Source organism: Perognathus longimembris, chromosome 7, assembly GCF_023159225.1.
Source record: "Perognathus longimembris pacificus isolate PPM17 chromosome 7, ASM2315922v1, whole genome shotgun sequence".
Taxonomy (NCBI): domain Eukaryota; kingdom Metazoa; phylum Chordata; class Mammalia; order Rodentia; family Heteromyidae; genus Perognathus; species Perognathus longimembris.
In genome coordinates this window covers 6,688,652-6,710,552 of record NC_063167.1, presented here as the reverse complement: position 1 = coordinate 6,710,552, position 21,901 = coordinate 6,688,652, and the positions used below count along the sequence as shown (strand labels likewise).

At 56.3% G+C, this 21,901-nt stretch overlaps 1 long non-coding RNA gene across 1 annotated transcript; it reads right to left on the bottom strand.

Moving 5' to 3' along the window:
- Window positions 1–5,407: 5,407 nt before the first annotated feature.
- LOC125354567 lies at window positions 5,408–21,612 on the bottom strand. Its single transcript, XR_007211505.1, has 3 exons — window positions 20,973–21,612; window positions 20,644–20,648; window positions 5,408–5,418 (listed from the first exon to the last, which is right to left on the bottom strand). It is a non-coding gene; the product is annotated as an uncharacterized LOC125354567 (long non-coding RNA).
- Between the last annotated feature and the right edge of the window lie 289 nt (window positions 21,613–21,901).

Below are 21,901 nucleotides of genomic sequence, written 5' to 3'. Positions count from 1 at the left end.
ATAAAAAGGTAATTACTTTGTCATTACTGAACACTGGTTTGTCTTTTCTTTCCTTTCTTCTTCTTCTTTTTTTTCCCTAAGCCCTGACCATAAATAACCAGCCCATTACCCTCTGCAGTGCGCACGCGTAGCCACGCGGGACCCGCGTCCCTGTACCCACTGCTTCTCCGAGCCTTTGCACACTGCACACACTGCAGCACTGACACGGTCCACATTGGCTAGGTCTTGTGCGAGGAGCTGGGAACGACCACCGCGACGGTTACCACGTGCGAACGGGGGCGAATGCTCCCCACGAAGTATCCCAGGGAACTGTCCCCACCATGCCATGAGGCAAATCATGACTCCTCCCCCTGGTACAGATGGGGAAACTGAGGCTGAGCCGGGCGCAGAGTCCTACAGAGCCAGTAAGCGCCAGAGCTGGGATTGGAAATTTGCGGTGGTCAAATTCAGAAGCCCATGCTCTCCTACACCAAGTATTCAAACACAGATTTTAAGCACACACTCCCCCCCCAACCCCCCCCACACCCATGCACACACAGGCACGCACACACACAGTGTAACAGGGGCAGCAGGGAAAAGAAGGGAACAGAGGGGCGGGGGCAAATCAGGGATGGCTTCCTGGAGGAGGCGGTGCCTGCTTTGGTCTCAGTCAGGGAGCGGGAGGAAGAGGAGCCAGAGGGCGGCAGGAAGGGTGGCACGGGGTGGGGGGGGGCACCTCGAGGTGCAGGCGGAGGAGGCGACGGAGAGGGGTGAGGCTGGAGAGGGGGGCAGGGCCCTCCCCCGCATCCGGGCCCGCCTGGCACCCACACTCGGCTCCCTGGCACTCCCGCCTGCGTGACAGGAGGCGCCTCCTCGGCAGAACAGCTCTTTCCTGCCTCCCCGGCGGGCCCCGCCCTGGGGAGCCCGGCTGCCACCTGCGCAGGTGTCCAAGGGGCGGCGGCGTGGCCGTTTCCGGACTCCCTTTGCCTGTGGCCTGGCCGTGGGAAGCGCTGGCCAGATCCGTCCCCCCCCCCCCCCCCCGTCTGCACTGATTTGCCACGCGTGGAGGGGAGGGGCTGAGGGCATGGCACCGTGGCACGGGCGGGAACGGCAGAGCCGCAGCAGTGTGCTATTTACTGGGGGGGGGGGGGAGGTGGGGAAGGCAGGGCGCTTTGGCTTTGCCATCACGAGGTCTGCCTTGTGGAGCAGGCCCCGGTGCCAGGCCTGCCCCGCCCGGGCAGCCCTGGGAGGGGCTGAGGTGTTGGCCCGTGGGTCTTTGGGTAAGAGGTGATGTCAGCAGGCAGCCCGGCCCCTCACCTGGCCGTCCCTCTGGGTAGTTGGGCGTCTGCTGCCAGGAGTGCGCCTGCGTAGAACCTGCTGCGTCCAGAGCTCAGCCGCGCCTCCCCCACCCCCCGCGCCTCCCCCCCCCCCGCCCCAAACCTGCTCTGAAGGAGCCACTGAGCCCCACACTCCCACAGAGCACGCGCCCCCCCCCCTCCAGCCCACCTCCACGAGAGGAACACCCAGATTCTACTCCTGTACACGCACACACACGCGCACACTCCCATTACCCAGGCAGGCTGCTGGGGTGGCTCCGCAGGGTAGCTGGGGTGGGTTTCATTTCAGTTCATTCTCGACATGTTTAAGTTCAGTTCACAGCCAAATACCTGGCACTGGGTTTGGGGGTGTGTTTTTATTGTCTACATTTTATTTGTGTTTGTAGCCCTTTGGGTTTCCTGGATGGTTTGCAAGAAAGATGACTTGCCCTTTTTTTTTTTTCCTCCAGAAATGGAAAATTTATGTGTGTATATACATACATACATACACACACATATATATATATATATAATTATTTTTCCTTACAGGTAGATCATTCAGAAGATGCTATAGCTCAAAGGGCCAGGGTGGTTAGTAGAAATCAGACATCCTGAGATGAGAGACTATTTCACCTGTGATTCTTCTTGTTACCAGGCAAGGATAAACACAAATACTTTTTTTTTTTAAAATAAAGTCAGTTAATGAGGACAAATTAGAAAACAAAAAGACAACTCTGAGCAAAAACAGCCTGAGCTGAGAGATCAGGGACTAAGAAGGCAGATACGAGTGACTCCCGGCCCCAGAAAACAGGTAGTATTTATGGCATAGAAATCCCTAAGGTTTTTCTGTCGAGAGAGATTTCTGGAAAGGTGCGGGTGATGGGTAAGAACTAGAGGGGAGCTCAGCTGTATAAAGGCTGAACACCTGAGGCAGGTCCTCCCTTTCATCTTGCACTGGAGTCCAGGCTCCGGTAACAGATCTCTAGCCTGGGAACCTGCATACATGGTTTGCTTTGCAGCTTCTGAAGTCTTTCTTCCCATCCGTGCCCACATGGCTTCCAACAAGGGTGCTTGAACCTTGAAACAGCCCTGCTTGTGGCTCCGTTTAATAAGGATTCATTACTGGAATCACAGACTCTATCACCCATTAAATTAGCAGGGGTTGAGAGAGAGAGAGAGAGAGAGAGAGAGATGCCGAAGGTTGGAGGGTTGGAGAGCGAGGTGGAGATGAACTTGCTTAGAAACCAGAGCTGCATGCATGTATGTCTGGAAGGTACAGTCCGGGGCTGTGGGCCTTGAATGCTTTCAGATGGATGCAAGCTCTTTGACTTAACAACTCTATATTACGGCATGTGCATGATTATTTATGGACCAGATATTCATTAGAGTTATTTATAATGATGAGAAGGATTGGAAACAAGTCCAATGCTCCCAATTTCCAATAGGGAGCGATTGCTTCAGTCAATGACAGTCCAATTCTACAAGGTAGCCATTAAAAAAAAATCCCATTGTGAGAAAAATGTGTTTGTTACACAAACATGGCGGGTGAAGAGGGGAAAATCAAGTACATTCTGTGTTATTCTGATGTTCTGTAACAAAACAAGGCAAAAATGAAAAGAAATAAATAAAAAGAACAGAACCCACAAACACTGAGATCTAGACTAGAAGGAAATACCTAAAGATGGCTCAGTGATTGGGTGGTGGAGTTCAAGATGACTTACATTTTCCTCATCTTAAACAAAAAACAAACAAGGCGCTGGTGGCTTATGCCTGTAAATCCTAGCTACTCAGGAAGCTGAGCTTTGAGATTCATGGCTGAAAGCCAACCTGGACAGGAAAGTCTGCAATACTCTTATCTCCAAGAAACTACTTAGAAAAAGCAGGAAGTGGCGCTGTGCCTCAAGTGGTAGAGTGCTAGCCGTGAGCACAAAGAAGCTCAGGGACAGGGTCCAGGCCGTGAGTTCAAGCCCCAGGACTGGCAAAAGAAAAAAAGCATGTGTTTTCTGGATTTTCCACAACCAATGTGCATGGCATATGTCATCAGAAACCCCAAATTCCCTCTCTGCATGTCACCTTTATAATAACAATGGGAAGAAAGGAAACAATCATGTATTTTGCAGAAGAAAAAAAAAGTGAGAGGATTTTGGAGAGACACTCAGTACTTGTGACTCCCTAAGAGGCAGCCTGAGACCCAGCTTGTGGTTTGGGAGCAAGCCCCTCTCCTTGCCTTGCTCCCGCCATGCTCCTAGGAGAGACGTTTGTAAATAAAACGGACTCAGCTTTTTATAAAAAAAAAAATTAATTACAACTTAGTCATCACCAGGAGCACGCATCTCTGACACTTGTTTAATTATGCAGTCACTAAATATCTATACAGCATCTATTGAGATACAGCACGGTGCTGTAGTGAACCCCTAAGACATACACCCCACCCAAGGAGAACCTCAAGACGAGAAACAGCCCAGGAAGATGGGGACAAGTTGGTTGGTTGGTTTTGGAAAGTGCTTGTCCCCATGTCTTTCTGGGTGTGCGATCTTGACGCTTTGTACTGTGATTTCTGTGGTTGTGTTTATCTTTTTCCAGATTGAAATGAGACGTAAAGGGCAGATTTGTTCTGCTTCCCCTCCTCTCCCTGGATGCAGCTCACATTCATCGCCTTAGGAGCACGTGACAAGAGCAAAAGTGCTTGTTGCAAGCCCCGTGCCGGTGGCTCACACCTGTGACCCCAGCGACTCAGGAGGCTGAGATCTGGGCAGGAAAGCTCGTGAGGTTCTTACTTCCAGCGAGTCACCAAAAAGCCAGAAGTGGAGCTGTGGCTCAAGTGGTAGATCACAAAAGGGCTCAGGGCTGGGGATGTGGCCTAGGGGTACAGTGCTTGCCTAGCATGCGTGAAGCCCTGGGTTCGATTCCTCAGCACCACATACACAGAAAAAACCGCAAGTGGTGCTGTGGCTCAAGGGGCAGAGTGCTAGCCTTGAGCAAAAAGAAGCCAGGGACAGTGCTCAGGCCCCGAGTTCAAGCACCAGGACTGGCAAAAAAAAATGCTCAGGGATAGCACCAAGGGCCCTGAGTTCAAGCCCTAGTTCTGGCACACACAAAAAAGAAAATAAAATTGAAAGTGCTTCTTTTGGTGACATAAAACAGGAATGGAGACTTTCATTACCTCTCTGCCCAGGCAGCTGGTCCTGGGGAATCAGACTATTTTAATTGTTGAAAGTTGTTTTCTGGCCTCAGTTTCCTCATCTGTATAACGGGATGCTCACCATCTTAACAACCGTTATGGATGCGTGCTTAGCGTGGGGCCAGGCACAGAATGAGCACTCAATAGAGATCAGCCGTTTATGGATGAACTTCTCTGTAGAGGATTTGAAAATGAAAGAATCACGCCCAGGAAGCTGAGCTGTGCCTTCTTTTCTGTCTTTCCCAGTTATAGCAGCCAAAGTAAAATTTCTCTGTTCCCTAATCAATTATCCAGGCACAGTGCTTGGCTCCCGAACTTCTGAGACAAAGCCATGGTGAGTTCGCAGAGCAGGGCAGATGTGGTGTGTGTGTGTGTGTGTGTGTGTGTGTGTGTGTGTGTGTGTGTGTGTGTGTACCCAGGACTTCCCTTAATTCAGGGCCTGCTGTGTGCCAGGCAGTATTTCAGGTGCTAAGAACACCAGGAAACACAGAGCAAAGTCCCTGTCTGCTTCCATTCTAGCAGGGGCTGGCCGAAAAGAAACCTGGGAAGAAATGAATAAACAAACCCATTCTAGGCTTCCAAACAGGACAAAGGCATCCAGCAAAGCCTGGAGCAGCTTCATTAAGGAAGCATCCTGAGGAGGCTGCAGAGGAGCGGGGACCTGAGGAATGGGAACCTGGAAGGCTTCTAAAAGGGCTACCTAGGCCGAGGGAACGGCAAGTGCAAAGGCCCTGAGGTAGGGACAACCAGGTGTTTTTCAGGACCCCAAGAAGCCAGTGTGTCCTGAACATGATGACCAAGAGGAGTCCACAGTGAGGCGAGGCCCAGGACAGACAGTGGTCAGTTTATGAAAGGACTTGCTGACCACGAAAAAGAACTGGGATTTCATGTCAGGAGGAGCCCGGGAAACGTTCACTTGAAGAAAATAAGGAGGAAAAGCAGCTGTTCCTAGTCCCCGCCCGTGAAGGCCAGGGGGAGAAGAATCAGGAGCAACCAGAGGCCAGAAGCCAGGTTGAGAGCTGGAGTTCTCTGCCTTAGTCTCTTACTTCTGTTGATTTATTTCTGAATCGGGGCAGCGGCTGGGAACCAAGGGAAGCCTTCCCTCGTCCCCGCCCTCCACGCCCTCTCCTCTAGGGTCTTCAGCTCCGGGGAAGGCTTCGGAAAGAGAAAGTGGGGAGACTTTTTTTTTTTCCCTGAGGGAACAAATGGAGGAAAGAATAGTAAGTTTGATGGGTGAAATGGGACCGTTGGTGATGACGGAGCAGGTATTTGCAGAGCTCAGAGTGGGAAAAAGGTGGCCCTGATAGTGAGAAAGATGGGTGGGCTTGGTGGTGGGACCACCATCAAACTCCAGAGCCCGGCCCCGCAGGGACTGGACGCTGACTAGGCCTCGCCTGTCTCCCGTAGCTGGACCGGATCTCCCGCTCAGCACACACCTGCCGTGGGAATGAAGTCGGGAGGGCCCACGGCTGGAGGAAAGAGAGAAGAGATGAACAGGAGAGGGAACAGGAAGAAAGGAGGAGAGCCGAGCACTGGATGTCCCCAGGAGCAATGACAATTACTGGCACTTAACGATCAATATCTTGGCCCCAGCCCTTTTCCTACATTAACTCATTTTAGTCTCGACACTCCCAGGCAGGAACTATTATTATCATCATCATCCCCATTTTAGTGTGGAGGCAACTGAGGCATGGAGGTGGGGTGTGTGTGTGTGTGTGTGTGTGTGTGTGTGTGTGTGTGTGTGTGTGTGTGTGTGAAATGTCCAGGACACCTAGCTGGTGAGCGATGGGGTAAGGTTGGGGGTCTGATCTCAAGGCCCAAGCTGTGAATTGCTTCTTCATATTGCCCTAGGAAGTTAAGGCCTAATTCACCAGGTTCAGTTCATTTCTCTCTTGGACCAGTTGGGGTTGGGACTGAGATCCCTGGGGTGTTCCGAGGGTCTTCTATTCTGCTAGCCCGTGAGCCTCTATCCTTGGGGTCTGGAGCCGGGGGGCTTTGATGGAGGGGGCAGCCAAGGAGAGGAAAGGTCTGTGGTCTGTAGGGGTGGCTCGCTATTTGATATGTTCTGTCTTCCTGTTGCTTCCTAGGATAAAGTGGAGAGACAGCAAAACTGAGCCAGCCAGGCACCCGAACCCCAAGTCTTGGATGGATGGATCTCCAGATCCATTCTAGGTACTTAAGGGCTGGGGTTCTGAGCGGACTTCTTTCTGAGCTACCCAGTAGGTATCTAAGGACCTGCCCGTGACTCTACATCCAAACCTAAAGGCTCTGCGGGGCGGAGCCACGTCCCCCTGCCTCAGGACCCCGGGCCATAGGATCCACTGAGCTCTGTCCATTTGCCTCTGGGCCAATCAGCGGGCAGCTTGAAGGCCAGCAGATGTCTGTCTTGGACAATTATCGTCCAGGCAGTGGGGGTCACTGCCAAGGGCTGAGCTCCGAGAGGCCTGGCAGAGGAGGCCCTGAGCCTCCCAGACCGCAACAATGTTTTACCAGCCGGTAACATTTCCTTTTAGTGTAATGTACTGTGAGAGGCACACACTTGGAAATTTTATTCATTTATTCGATAAATTGTTTATTCAGTATGACTGTGGTCAATTTCTCACTTATCTCCCCATCTGGGCGTTTCTCTCTTCTCTTTCTTTTTCCCCTGTCCCTCCAGAAGGGAAAATGGGTACCATAATGTGCACTGTTCCGGGTGAGGAGCACAGTCCTGGGGGGATGAGCACAGTCCCGGGGTGGGGAGCACAGTCCTGGGGTGAGGAGCACAGTCCCGGTGTGGGGAGCACAGTCCCAGGGGTGGGGAGCACAGTTCCGGGGTGGGGAGCACAGTCCCGGTGTGGGGAGCACAGTCCCGGGGTGAGGAACACAGTCCCGGGGTGGGGAGCACAGTCCCGGTGTGGGGAGCACAGTCCTGGGGTGAGGAGCACAGTCCCAGGGTGAGGAGCACAGTCCTGGGGTGAGGAGCACAGTCCTGGGGTGATGAGGAGCACAGTCCTGGGGTGGGGAGCACAGTCCTGGGGTGAGGAGGAGCACAGTCCTAGGGTGAGGAGGAGCACAGTCCTGGGGTGAGGAGCACAGACCTGGGGTGATGAGGAGCACAGTCCTGGGGTGAGCACAGTCCTGGGGTGAGGAGCACAGTCCTGGGGTGAGGAGCACAGACCTGGGGTGGGGAGCACAGTCCTGGGGTGAGGAGGAGCACAGTCCTGGGATGAGGAGCACAGACCTGGGGTGAGGAGCACAGTCCTGGGGTGAGGAGCACAGACCTGGGGTGAGGAGCACAGACCTGGGGTGAGGAGCACAGTCCTGGGGTGAGGAGCACAGACCTGGGGTGAGGAGCACAGTCCTGGGGTGAGGAGCACAGACCTGGGGTGAGGAGCACAGTCCTGGGGTGAGGAGCACAGACCTGGGGTGAGGAGCACAGTCCTGGGGTGAGGAGCACAGACCTGGGGTGAGGAGCACAGACCTGGGGTGAGGAGCACAGTCCTGGGGTGAGGAGCACAGACCTGGGGTGAGGAGCACAGTCCTGGGGTGAGGAGCACAGTCCTGGGGTGGGATGGCCTGACTGGGGAAAAAAGACTGCAGTACCCCAAAACTGATTCTGATCCACAACTCCAGGTTCTTTCAGTGTTGACTGGGAGGCTGGAAAGGCCAGCATGCTGAGAAAGGTGGGGGGGGGGGTCCCTTCGTGGGGGAATAAAAAGCGCACCCCGTTAAGGAGGCCCAGGCCTGCCCGGAGACAGGGCACGGGCTCTCCCGAGGCACCCTCTTCGTTCCTCCGGTTTGATTTCCTCGGCGGCCCCTTCTGCTCTCTGCGGGATCCCTGGGTTGAATGTTCCAGATCTGTCCCGCCCCAGGAAGGGTCATTCCGCGCGCGCACGGCCTATCCGCTCCCCTCCGGCCCCCTTTCTGTCATAGAGATTGAATGGCGGGGGGTGAGGGATGGGGGGGCGGGGGGGACCCTCTGCCCGGACTGAAGGGCGGAGGACACGCCGCACCGGGGAACCCCACACGCCGCGTCCTAACTTGCTTGGAAGAGCCGGGCCGTCGGTGGGAAAGTGGGAACTCAGATGCTCCGAGCTCAGAGCAGGTGAAAAGTAACCGTCCCCCTCCCGCCGCACACACCCCTGGCCCCCCCACCCCCTTCTTCTCCCCCCCCCCCCCGGCCCCGGGGCCCCAGCCTCAACTCCACTCTGGCGGGGTGCAGCCGCCTTCGCGCCCCGCGCCCCGAGAGGGCGGCGCGCGCTCCGCCGTCGCTGCCCCGGGGCGGCGGGTCCGGGGCGCGCGCACGCCGAGCCGGGCCGGTGGGTGGGTGGGAGGAATCGGGAGGGGAAGGTCTGGGGGTGCGAGGGTGGAGCGGAGCCCGGCCGGCCCCGCGATCCGGCCCGGGTTTTGCATGCCACCCGCCCGCCCGCCCGGCCGCGGAGAATTCCATAATCACAGCGGGCGAGAGCGGAGACTGGGAGCGAAAAATCCGGGATCCGGCAACTTTGGGTGGCGCATGCGCGCCCGCGGCGCTCCATCCCAAACACACACACATTTTTCCCCCGGACTTGGAAAGTCACCCAAAGCCGCCCCAAGTGCAGGTAAGAGACTCGGCGCTCCCTCCGCCGCGGCCCCCCGCGCCCCGCGGCCCCGCGGGCCTCGCCGGCCGCCTCCCCGCCTCGCTCCCCCCCGGGCGGCCGCAGCCCCCCGACCCCCGCCGGGGCTGCCGCTCGCAGCCGGGAGCGGGCGACCGAGCCGGAGAACCAGCCAGCCTGCGAGCGGCAGCGGCGGGCACCCAACTCCGGCCGTGCGGGAGGCCAGGGGCACCGGGGGAGGGGGGCTGGCACCGCACCGGGGCGCGGGCGGCGCGGCGCCCGCCGCGGCCAGGGGGCAATGCCCGGCGCTGCCCGGCGCGCGGCTCCCCCGGGGGAAAGGGGGGGGGGCGCTGCTGCCCCTCGGGGGGTCACGGACGCGGGCGGAGGGGGCGGCGGGGCAGGGGAGAGGGGGGAGGCGCCAGGCGCGAGGGAGGACTTGGCAAATGGGGTGGGGGCGCCCCTAGCGCGGCGGGCTTGGGGGGGGGCATGCTTGCCAACACGGGCCGTCGTTCCTGCTCCGGTGCCCTCCCCAGATGGGGGGGGGGCGTGCGCTCTCCAGGGCGGCGAAGGAAACCGGGGCGAGGGGCGCCTGGGGCGACTTTGCCAGACTTTGCCCAGGGGTAGGGGTGGGTGGCAATCCCCTCCGGCCGGCCACGGTGCCCCAGCGCCGGGCGTGGGTGCCGCCGGCGGAGGTAGGCACTGCTCGCCCAGGCTTAGGGTACCCACGGGTGCCCCGGGTGGGAAAGCAAGGCCAGAGGTCTTTCGGATGGGGGGGGGAGTGGTGCCCCCTTTTCTTTCGGTGCCTGGGAAGTTTGTCTCAAGTGCGCGGCTCCGGGCGCGGCAAGTGGCGGGCGCTCCGCACTCTTCCCCCACCCCAGCCTCGCCCGGCCCGGGCTGGCACCGCCGGGCACGCGGCCGGGGCACCGGCTCCCAGCCGCTCGGCTGCCGGCCGGCCCGAGCTCTCCTGGGCCCGGGGAAAAGTTCCGGGGAGTTGGGGAGGCTGTGGTGTGCGCGGGGAGAGAAGTTGCGCCCGGGGACGCGGGGCTCTCGATGGGCGGGTAGCGGGCCACACGGGAGGATCGCTCCTGGGGGGCCGCGAAAGGAGAGGGTCCGGCGGGGTCTGCACCCCAAGGTGGGCTGGGGGTGACCCGGGGAGCTTAGCATTTAGGGAGGCGGGACGTGGAATCCGAGGGGCGCCGGGCTGCCCCGGGCTCCGGGGAGAGGGCACCGAGAGCGGCTGGTGGGGGCGCGGGGGGCACCAGAGGGCGGATCGCCGGGGTCGGGCTTCGCCGCCGCACAGGAGCGCGCGGCGGCGTGGCGGAGTGTCGGGGAGCGGGGCCCCCCGGGAGCGCGCGCGGGATCGGGGTTCGGGCCAGCCGGGCCCGTGGTGGAGTTCTGGGGGCAGGGCCCGAGTCGTGCGCCGGGGGTGAGGCGGCCGGGCGGGAGCTGCGGCCGGGCCGGTTTATTTTTACTCGGTGGCATTTGTAGAATGTGCAGCTGATGACCGGCGGCCGCCAGGAAGTTTTGCTTTCTGTTCTTTCTCTCTTCCCGAAGCCAGCGCGAAGCGAAGCCGGGGCGCGGGAGGCCCGGGGGTCGCTGGGCCTGGGAGGGGCGGGGGGGGGCGGCGGCCCGGGTGGCGGGGTGCGGGCCGCGGGGCTGCGGGCGGGGGGTCGCCCGGGCGCGGGCCGGCGCGCAGGGCCGCGGCGGAGCCGGGGAGCGAAGGTTGGAAGCTCCCAGGCCAGGGGAACAGGTGTATGCGCCCGTCAATCACAGCCGGAGGGACACTTTGGGGGCGTAGATTAAGATCACAATAATAGATTTTTCTCTAGGGAGGGGGGGCGCAGAGCCTTCTTCCAAGTCAACTCCAGCCTGAAAGGTTGGGGGCACGGAGAGCGCTGGGGGTTCAGCCCCCCCTCCCCGTTTCTTCGCACAAGTTTCTCCCGACCCAGCTCGGGCTTGGGAAGCGGGTCAGGCGGCCGGGACCTCGTTCCGCACGGCGCGGGGGCGCCTCGGTGTGCGACCAGCCCAGCGGGGAAGCGACGATCCCCCCCCCCCCAGCCTGCACCTCCCCGGAACCAGGCTGGACCTCGGGGTGTGTGTGTGTGGGGGGGGGGTCTTGCGCCCTGGCTGGAGCGGAGTGGGGGGGGCGCGGCCCTGGGGTGTGTGCCCTGCCCCTCCCGTGCCCCCCCCCACCCGTTCGCTTGCAGGGGCTGGGGTGGGGGCGAGGCCAGCGTAGCCGCTGGACCAAGTTGGTAAGTTTCAGATGTCTCCAGGCGGGTACGGGCGCTCGCGGAGAGCGCACCAGGGGGCTGGGACGCAGATCGCGGGGTGATCGCGGTGCCCCCCTCCCGTCCCCCCCCCCCCGCCCGTAGCAAGGGCACACACACTCGTGCGCACACGCGTGCGCGCGCACACACACACGCGTGCGCACACGCGCGCGCGCGCACACTCCCGACGTCCTGAAGGGAGCTGTCCGGGCTGAGCAGGAGCAGCTGCGCCGGCGGGGCGTGGAAGGGGGGTCGTGGGTCCCCCGGGGCTGCGCCCGGGCTGCGCTCCGCGTGCCCGGAGGGGGCGCTGGGCCGTTCCGCGCGCCCGCCCGCCAGCCCCGACGGCAAAGCGCGCGGGGTGTGCGTCCCGGTGGCGGCCGGAGGGTGCGTCGGTCACCGTCCGTCCGTCCGTCCGTCCGTCCGCGCGTCCGGCACGGCCGCCCTCTCCCGAGCCCCGCGTGGCCTCCCGGCACCCGCAGCCGCGCCCTCACTTCCCAAACTTTGGCTTTTCTGGTTTGGCCCCGGCTGGGACTCCCGGATCGCCTCCGGGACCGGCGGAGCGGGAGGGCGAACCGGTGCCCCCTGGGAGACGGGGCGCGGGGGGGGGGGGCCCTGCCCGCGTCTCCCCCGAGCCCCGCGACCTGGAGGGGCGCCCCTCCCACCTCGGTAGCCACCTCGGAGGCGGTGGACGCGAGTTTATGGGGAATATTGCTGAACTTCAGTAATCAGGTTTCCAGCGATCTCATGCCTCCTGTTTAATTTATTAGACTAGTTATTTATTCTGTTGATGATAATCTGTTGCTGGTTTCTATGGAGATGTTAAACTGATCTCTTTCAGAAATCAAACTCCATATGCACTAAAACGTTTAAAGGGGCAGCGCCTCCCTCCTCGCCCCCCCCCCCACGCCCTTTCTTTCTTTCTTTCTTTCTTTCTTTCTTTCTTTCTTTTTTGGTTGTTGTTTTGTTCTGTTTATTTTAGACTTTGCACCTTGCTGAGGCTTCAGTATCTTGCTCGGAGCCTCTCCGGAGTCTCGGCACATTTTCTTTCCTTACGATGCAGAGGAGCCCGGGAGACTCACGCTTTGTGGCAAGTACAGCTTATTATGGCTAGCAGAGAGCGAAGGCTTTGATCCCCCAAGTTACGTCATCATCTAAAACAGATCATTTCACCACCACCCCTTCCCCCCCACCACAGAAGAGCAAAATTCTTTCAAGATCAAAGAGTCCAATCTAAAAAAAAAAAAAAAGAAACACACACACACAAGTACTGTTTTAAAAAAAAATGAGAAAGTCAGTTAAATAGGAACCTCCCATTTATATCTGCTCCTCTTGTCTTTAAAGGATTGTTTTTTGAATAAGGAAAACAAAACTCAGCTCATTTTTTCATACTTATTAATAGTTTATCTTGCCCCCCTTTTAATTTAAAAAGAAGTTCAAAGTTAGATTTCTCTGCCTGTGGGGGTTGAGGTATATTTGCTTCCCTTTTAGATCCTGACCATCTGTTTTTGGAAAATGGGCCTCTGGGAAGGGGGGGGGGGGAAGGAGTTTGTATTCGAAGTTAATGGAGCGCTGGATTTTTTTTTCCTCAAATAGTCACCTAAAAATTTTAAAGTCCTATTTTCCCTGTTGTTTTTTTTTTTTTGAGCATATCAGTAACCTCTGATTGGTATATAAGAATAATAAACTTTTCTTCCTTTTCTATGCTCAGGTATATTTTTTCTGTAGACTTGTGACTTCGGTGGTAGTTGGTGGGGGCGAGGCTCCAGTAAATTACAAAAATAAGACAGAAAACAATTATCTTGGGTTGTGACACAGAAAAATTGGGAGTCTACTCCGGGTCTGATATCCATCACATTGACAGATATGATACAAAGCGATTGCATTTCCTAATGATCCTCTGGGACTAAGTTGTAGGTAAAACCATTTAATGCATTTTTAATATGAAAGTAAGGCCCAGGTTCCATTTTCTTGGCGGTAAGGGGTGTGGGGGTCGGTCCATAGGGCTATTGCTTTCTGAGTGGGCTGTTTAGCCCCTTCAACTAGACCCCCCCTTTCATATTTCCATTTACTATGAGGAGGGGAGAGCCCATATAGCACATTTGGCTTTCATAAATAAATTTATATCTGGCCAGAAGGTCCAATGCTAAAGAAGAGTACACTTGGAAAAAATAACAACAACAACACAAGCTCAAGACTCCACCCTTACTGTAGAAAATGAAGCAGAAACAGTACCTGACTTCTCTCCCCCCCCCCAAAATTTGGTCTATCATATATATATATTTATTTATTTATTTATATATTTATTTATTTTGGAGACGGGTGGAGTGGTTGTTGCTTTATAGCTCTGAAGAGAAAGGAGCTGTTCCTATTATCTCCCTCTTGTCTATATTTTAAATTTTTTTGTTTGATTTGGATTGCAAACAGAGCAGAGGCTTAAGGAGTAAAAAGAGCACTGTGGCTTTAAACTCAGGAGTTTGCATATTCTCCTTGTATCTTTCCCCTTTGCTAATTATTGTGTTGTTTTCAGAGCAAATATGTCATATCCATGGCGACCGGGCAGGTTTATTGTCTTTCTGAAGCAATAGCTCACATAAGTAATTAATGACTTTCTTTTTTTTCCTCTGGCTTAGGTTAAACAGATCATTCAAGGAAAGTCATCTCTCCTCTCTCTCTCTCTCTCTCTCTCTCTCTCTCTCTCTCTCTCTTTTCCCTCTCTCTCTCTCTCCTCTCTCTCATTCTCTCTTTCCTCTCTCTCTCTCTCTCTCTCTCTCTCTCTCTCTCTCTCTCTTAAGCCTGGTAACCTAAGAACATGAGTTAGAACAAGAAAATAACCAAGAAGTCGACAGCTTCTGTCCCCCCCACTTTTCTTTCAAGGCTGGAGTGTCACCTTTCAGAGCCAGGCACTGTCCCTTCCCGGCCCTGGCCTGGAGTAGCATTCCCAGCAGGGCTGTGGGCGGCCCAGGCCAGGGAGGTGAGGGCAGGGCCCAGGGGGAGGAACCTGGAGGAATTTGCTCTTGAGGTTGGGGGAAGCACTCTAAAATGAGCATTTCTCCTGTATTTAGCAAAATTTAATTAAACTGTTTACAGGAAAGAATTAATGACTTGCTAGTAATGTGCGTTCTCCCCCCCCCCCTTCTTTTGCCCTGGCTACTTAATTGGAGAGGCAAAGTTTTTCTTTTCCACTCACCTTCACCTTCAGCTTTCTCCAGCCTTCATCTTACGTGCTTTTTCCTAGCAAAGTAGTGTGTGGAACCCCCTCTGGTTAGTTTCTCCGGCACCACGGTGGAGTTTGGGCTTTTATTTCCTTTTTTCTCATCCACCTCCAGCCCCAGGCTGGCCTTGCTTGTCCGCCAGCCACCGCCATGATGCCTTGCTGGGGTGTGAGGGGTGGCCCTTGTAAGAGGTAAAATTAAACTGCGTGCGAATTGCCTTTCTACCTGTAGTCATAGGACCGGGCGGCCGTCTAGTTTTCCTTTATATTTTTCTAAGCACTTTGGTGTTGTGCCCTCTTCAAGTGAACCTTTGCTGACAGAAAGAAACCTTATGATGTCACCCTTTAACTTTAGCAACGTGAGATTTCCCACTGCCATTCTCTTATGCCCAGATGTACCTTCAACACTTTTCTACTGCTGTCCATTCCCCCTTTAAAAATGTCATTCAGAGCCAACTGTGTGTATGTGTGTGTGTGTGTGTGTTGGTGTGTGTGTGTGTGTGTGGTGTGTGTGTGTATCCTTTCAAATGGGGACTGATATAGAGGGAAGCATTTCTGTTGTCCTTAGACACAATTTAAAAGAATATTTTCCTCCCTGTCTGAATAAATGAAAAAGAAAAGAAAAGACTATGAGTCAACGGGAAGACCCTTTAGGCTTTTGGCACTGATAATAAAAACATATACACATAAAGGAGAGATTTCTTTGGTATCTGGCTTCTGAAGAGGAGAAGGGAAGGCTGGTAAGTGTGATGCGGAGACTCGAGCGGAGTTGTAATTGAGCCTGTAACCTCTTGATGTCTATATCAGAGAAACAGACATGAGCAGAGGGAAGAGGAGAGGCAAGCCAGGCTGCTCGAGGAGGGAGCTCGGTGGGGGGAGAGGCACACAGAGAAGGAGATAGATTTAATTTATAGACATTTTAAAAACCGTAATTTCATTAGGATCTGTTCTTCGCTTTCTCTGAAGGGCAGCTCGGCAGACCGATACGTCCGGTCTCTGCCTGGGATGCTCTCTGTGGTTTGCTGGGCGCAAGCCCCGGTGTCCTTGCCAGCCCTGGACATTAAAAAAAAAAAAAAATCTCCATAGCCAAAAGTCAGGTGCGGCTGTAGCGGCTGGGTCGTCCCATCTCCTGTCTGGGCAGGGGTAGCTGAGTGTCATCTGTCACCCGTTGCGGCCGTTTCCCCCCCCCCCCCCCCAGCCTGGCCCCCTTCAAGTTCAAGTTAAGTTGCTGTGGTTCTGACAGCCCAGCTTGGGGTGGGGTGGGGGAAGCTAAAGCCTGTCGTAAATTCTGCAAAAATTAATCAACCATTTAAGAGCAGCATGTTAACGAGGTTTTTGTAGGCAAGCTGAGCCCTTCTTCTACGCCCCCCCCGCACCCCCCCATCCAGAGTCCGGCAGAGTAAGAGGTGGCCTGTCCTGGAGTGGGGGGGGGGCTGTCTGCTAAAATCACACTAATTGAGGATACCTAGGGAAAGAGGACAGAAGAGCGATGGATTCACTGAATATAAACCCTTAAGCGCCCTTGTTTCGTGTGGTCTGATTTTTTTTTTCCCTCCCTTTTGGTCTGGATTTGTCCTGTGTGTCTTTGGTGGAAAAGACACGTAGAAGGAGAGAGAGAGAGAGAGAGAGAGAGAGAGAGCAGAGGAGTGGGGGGTAAGGAGGGAGGGAGGAAGAGAGAGAGAGAGACAGGGATGTGTGGCTCCTTCGAACTCATTATCATTCTTAATAAGTCTTAAGGAATAAAGAAGAGCATTGAGTGTAAATGCTGGTAATCCTAACACTTCTCAAGGTGAGAGGAGTCTTGAGGACACGGAGGAAGGAGACAGCAGAGGGGGGGTGGGAGGCAGGGACCCTGAGGCCCTGTGGGAGTGAAGGCCCAGGATTTGGGAAGAGCTACAGGAAGGCCGGCAGCCAGGCGGGGGCACCCCGGGATGTCCCAGGAAGGATGGGTTGTTTCCGGGGACACCTGAGAGAATCTCCAGGATGGGATGATGTGCCAGGAGCAAGGCTAGGGTTGTGGGAACTGCCCTGCCACGCTTGGGAGGTGGGGGGGGGGGTATGTGGGTAGGGTCCTTTGCTTCCCCTTGGCCTTGTGTCCCCAGTCCCCTGACCTCAGGCTCCTGGAGAAGGCTCAGGTGGGGAGAGAAAAGGTTTGTCCCACTCCCCCCCCCCCCCCCACCGCCCGGTCCCCTTAGGCTCCTCGGCAGCAGTGGCCGCGGTGCTCTGGGAAGCCGGAGGGCCGGACGGCAGCCACAGCTCCGCTCTGGACACTAGGTGGCTTAAAGGATCCGCGGGGCTGAGCGAGCAGCGCGGCCGCTGGCTTCCCCGGGCCTCCGGGAGGTGGGCTGCGCTGCGCTCCGCCGCAGCTCGCTCTGCCGCTCCGCGGACAGCCCCGACAGACAGGCCAGAGGGCGGCATGGCCCATCTCCTGTGGGCCGGCCATCCTGGGACCAGCTAGCTCTCGGGAAGAGCCGGGATGGACAGGCAACTCCTAAGAGGGGAAGACAGTGCGCCAGAGACTCTCGGGGCGGAGAGGCTGGGGTCCAGCGTGTGTTTCCTGTCCATTCACCGCGTAGGCACAAGGCGCTTCTGAGCTGGGGAGGGGTCTCTGAACGCTCTCTCTCTCTCTCTCTCTCTCTCGCTCTCTCTGAGCTGGTCCTGGGGTTTGAACTCAGCATCTGGGTGTGGTCCCTGAGCTTTGGTGCTCAAGGCTAGCACTCTACCACTTGCACCACCGCTCCACTTCCAGCTTTGGGGAGCTTTGTGGTAGTTATTTGAAGAGAAGAGTCTCACCAGCCATTCCCACCTAGGCTCACTGCTCAGCTGCAGCCTCCTGGGTAGCTAGGCATGAGCCATCGGTGCCTCGTTCCCCTTCTCTTGAATTCCCGCATCACCCTTTGAGAGCCCTCTTACTATAAAACACCTCATAAGCATCAAGATTGTTTATTCTCTGAGGATCTTTGCGGATCTTGTTAGAAACCCAGACGCATACCCTTGCTCTGGTGGGCTTCTTTACAGTTCCCGGGGCTGGGGCAACACGAAGTGTGGAGGGGGGGGGGCGGGCAACGCGGCCCCTCTACCACTCCCGCCGGCCTGCTTCCTTCCAGGTCCCCGTAGATGGTGCACAGCTAATATGCCCTTGGCCTGGGCAGGGTGGCAGCTGCCCGAGCCGATGCCAGGGTCCCAGGCTGCTTCTTCTCTAAGATGCCCAGGATGAGTGAGGAAAAGTCTCAGGCCAAGTCACGTTCTCACGTGGACAGCTTTCTCCCGGGAGACAGGCAGGCGTAGGGAATGGCACAATTCAGTCTTGACTTCTCATAGTAAGTTGGAAAGGGGGGTTGCGGGGCGGGGGGGGAAGCAAACCTCCTCTTTTCTTTTGGAAAGCAACTTCTGGGTAGCTGCAGAGAGCGTGTGGGAGTCGGAGGTGAAGCCGGCGCTTGAGCTGGTATGAAGCAGAGGGAGCAGGACGGGTTAATGGCGGACGGCTTCTGCCTCTCTCTTGGTGAAGAGTGGTGATGGCCAAATTGCACATCGTGCGTCTGTGTCTTGCTGATGAGATTTACCGAAAGGAAGCCGAGCTGCTTGCTCTCCGCTGCTGGTCTCTGGGTGGGTGAGCCTGTGTGTGTGTGTGTGCATGAGTGTGTAAATGAGCCGAGAGGGTGGGGGAAGGCGCTCTGCCAGGCTGGCACCCTTCCCCAGCACTAATTGCTGGCAGAGTACCCACGGGGGCTGTGCCAGCGTCTCCAGCTCCGCCGCCCCCCTCGCCCCAGGTAGCTCAGCTGTGCCGTTTGCTACGTGTGGGCCATTTCCGGGCCCACTAGTTCTGGGGTTCCTTGGGAATTTCAGGGCAATCGCACTCTTGGGGAGGCAGCGGGCCCTGGGTCTGCCTCCCTGAGCAGGGGCAGGCGATGAGAAGAGATGGCGTTGGTCCGGAGCTCCGCTGGGCTGAGGCCTAACTGTCCACTCCCTTTCCACGCCCAGAGCTCCGTCTCTCTGCGCGCACTCGGGGTCGTGGAGACGTGTCCGGGGAGATCAGGAGATCTCATTCTGGTTCTGGCTCTGCAGTTAAATCCGGATGTGTGTCTGGGAAAGTCATGGGCTCTCCGTGGGCCTCAGTTTCCAGTCTTGTCCAAGGGTGTCTTATAGGATTGTCCTGACAGCCCACTGGGCTCATAGCTGCGAAAGTCCTGCGGAAGTAATTAAGCATAATGAAGACTTTATCCTGCTCACGTTATCCAGTGCAGAGCATCCCCAATGGCAGGCGAGCGCGCTTCTCTGTAACACGGTACGCGTCGCAAAGGGACCTCTGTGAATTCCATTACAGGAAGCCGTAGGCACAGTGTGTGATGTGTGGTGTGTGGGAGGTTCTGGGTGGGCTCTCTTAGTGGGTGCTTGCAGCTGAGTTGGCACAGTGTATGGGGAAATCCCATTGAAGACCTGGGTACACCAGTAGCTCACTGAGGCACTTTATATATTGTACGAGGTACATTCTGGAGCCCACGGGCTGGGGATCAGAATTGGATGCTTTTAGGGCCGGGGATATGGCCTAGTGGCAAGAGTGCTCGCCTCGTATACATGAGGCCCTGGGTTCGATTCCCTAGCACCACATATACAGAAAATGGCCAGAAGGGGCGCTGTGGCTCCAGTGGCAGAGTGCTAGCCTTGAGCAAGAAGAAGCCAGGGACAGTGCTCAGGCCCTGAGTCCAAGGCCCAGGACTGGCCAAAAAAGAAAAAAAAAAAAAAAAAGAATTGGATGCTTTTAGCCTCAGCCTTCCTCGTCTCGGGTGACAGGTCAGGAGGGAAGGAGAATGAAGATGGTGCGGTGTTGGTCCGGCGTGGGTGGGGCCGCGGAGACCCACGCGGGCTGTTTGGGACAGCTCGAGGTGTCTGTGGACGTTCCTGGTGGGCTCAGGCTCCATCAGGGCGGACAGTGTGGCCGGCGTAGGATGGCTTTGTTTTTCCACAGGGCAGGTTCCTTCCCGCATCCTTTGTGTCCGTGTCTGTAAAATGGGGCAGGAATTCCCCCTCGGTGGAGTCACTGTGAGGACTGGGCAGCTGATGCTTGGCCTTGAACGGGATGTGGCCCAAGTGCACGTGGGAGAGGCCGAGGTGACCTGCGGGCCGGCGTGGGCCTGCGTGGGCCTCGCCGCGGCCGGGTCCTTCAGTGACCTGAGCTGGCTTCACAGCCTCGAGGCCAAGCCAGGCCGGGAATGACTGACGTCCATCCCGTCCACTCACGTGGCAGGAGTGGGGCCTGCCCCACGCCTGAACGCCGAGGGCAGAGGAGGCTGGGAAGGGAGGCCAGGGGGGCATGGAGACTTGTGACCGAAGGAGCCAAGGGCAGGGGGCACGGGAGGGGCGAGGGGCACTTATAGAGATGAGGCCTATGAAACTCCATCGGCCTCTCCCATTTCACTGCGCTACGCCAAAACACCCGGGCTCTTGTTTCACTATCTGAGATCTGGGAGCAGGTTAATTTCCATGACGAGCTCCAGGCCACATGCTCCGAGGATTTATCTAATTAAACTGATGCTTTTTGCTGAGAAAGGAAGAGAGGGAAAGTGAGGAGGAAGGGAAGGGAAGAGAAGGGAAGGGAAGGGAGGAGGGAGGGAAGGAGGGAAGGAGGGAGGAAGGAAGGAAGGAAGGAAGGAAAGAAGGAAAGGAGGGAAAGTAAGGATAGAAAGGAGGAAGGGAGGGAAGGAGTAAGAGGGAGGGAGGAAGAAGGGAGGAAGAGAGCAAGGGAGGGGAGGGACCATGCCCAGAAGGGAGCCTTGGGACCTTGCCTGTGTGCCACACTCCTGCTCGTCTTTATTTCAAAATAGCTCACAGGCTAGAAGGGAACAGGGTAGCTGGAGAATTCAGGATCTGTCCCGGCCAATTCATTAGCCACTAGCTCACGTGACACATTAAATTAAAAAATCTGGAGCTGGGCACGGCGTTGTGAACGCTGGGAAGTGTAAATAGAAGGATTTCTATCTGGGTTGGACCGGGGGGGGGAAAAAATCGAGACTGGATTGCAAAAGTCACGGAGAGCAACAAGGGCTGGAGACGTGGCTCAAATGGTAGAGCACCTGCCGAGCAAGTCCAAAGGCCTTAGTTTAAATCTCAGTACTGTGTCTCCCGTGGGTGGCTCAAGTACTCGCAAGCCAGGAAGGGGGGAAGACCATCTCCAGGCATTGCAGGAAGTTCTGCGGGGCAGCTTCGCCCACAGCTTGAGCTTGACGGAGGAACCCTCGGGGCAGATGGAAAGTTCCGGGGTGTTTGAGAGGACCCTGTGGTGGGGGGCCACCTGCTTTTTCTATCCGGGAGCGGGCTTTCTCTCTCCCAGGGAGGGGCAGGACCATGTCGCTAGTCTATTCAGGAGGAGGTGCCCCAGACAGTGGAAGTGGCCCACAGACCCAGCCCACCCTTAGGGTTCTTGGGACAATTAACCAAAGTCACAGACAACCTGAAAAAAATGAGCACTTGAAAAATGGGGGCCACCGTGATTGCCATAATCATTACTGTTGTTGATATGATTTTCATAATGATTATTGAAGAGCTTTAGTGACTGCCAAGTTCTTAGGAACACTCCCCTACCAAATGCTGATGTATCCATCATCGACCTTTTCTAGAATTAGTTGAAATAAGATCCCTGCCCCGCCACCCCCAACCCCAAATTGGGTGTGGTAGTGCATGCCTGTAATCCCTGCACTCAGGAGGAAGCTGTAGGAGGCTCTCAAATTCAAGGTCAACATGGCCACAAAGGGACTGCAAGCCAGCCTGTGCTATATAGCAAGACCTTATAACTAACCAGCCAAGCAGCCAAACAGCACTCCCCCACCAAACCCCTCTTTGGGGAACCTATTTCGGATCCGTTTTTATTCCCCTCATTTCTCTGGAAAGAAAGAAGCCTTGTAGATGCATTTGAGTCAACTCTGGTTCTTCTACTTATCGGTGTGCTCCTAAGTGGACGTAGACAGACAGACAGACAGACAGACACACACACACACACACACACACACACACACACACACACACACACACGCTCCTCCACTGGCCAAGCCATATTAGAAAGAAAACACCCCAGCTCGGTACTGATGGCTCACCCCTGTCAGCCTAGCTACTCAGGAGGCTGAAACCTGAGGGTCACATGGTTCAAAGCCAGCCAAGGCAGGAAAGTCTGTGAGACTCTGATCTCCAATGAACCACCAAAAAGCCAGAAGTGGAGCTGTGATTCAAATGGCAGAGTGCTAGCTTTCAGCAAAAAAAAGCTCAGGAGCAGCACCCAGGCCCTGAGTTCAAGCCTCAGCACTTGCGTGTGTAGGTACACGCGCGTGCTGGCGCGTGTGCGCACACACACACTCGAATTCTCCAAAGCATTCAGATCG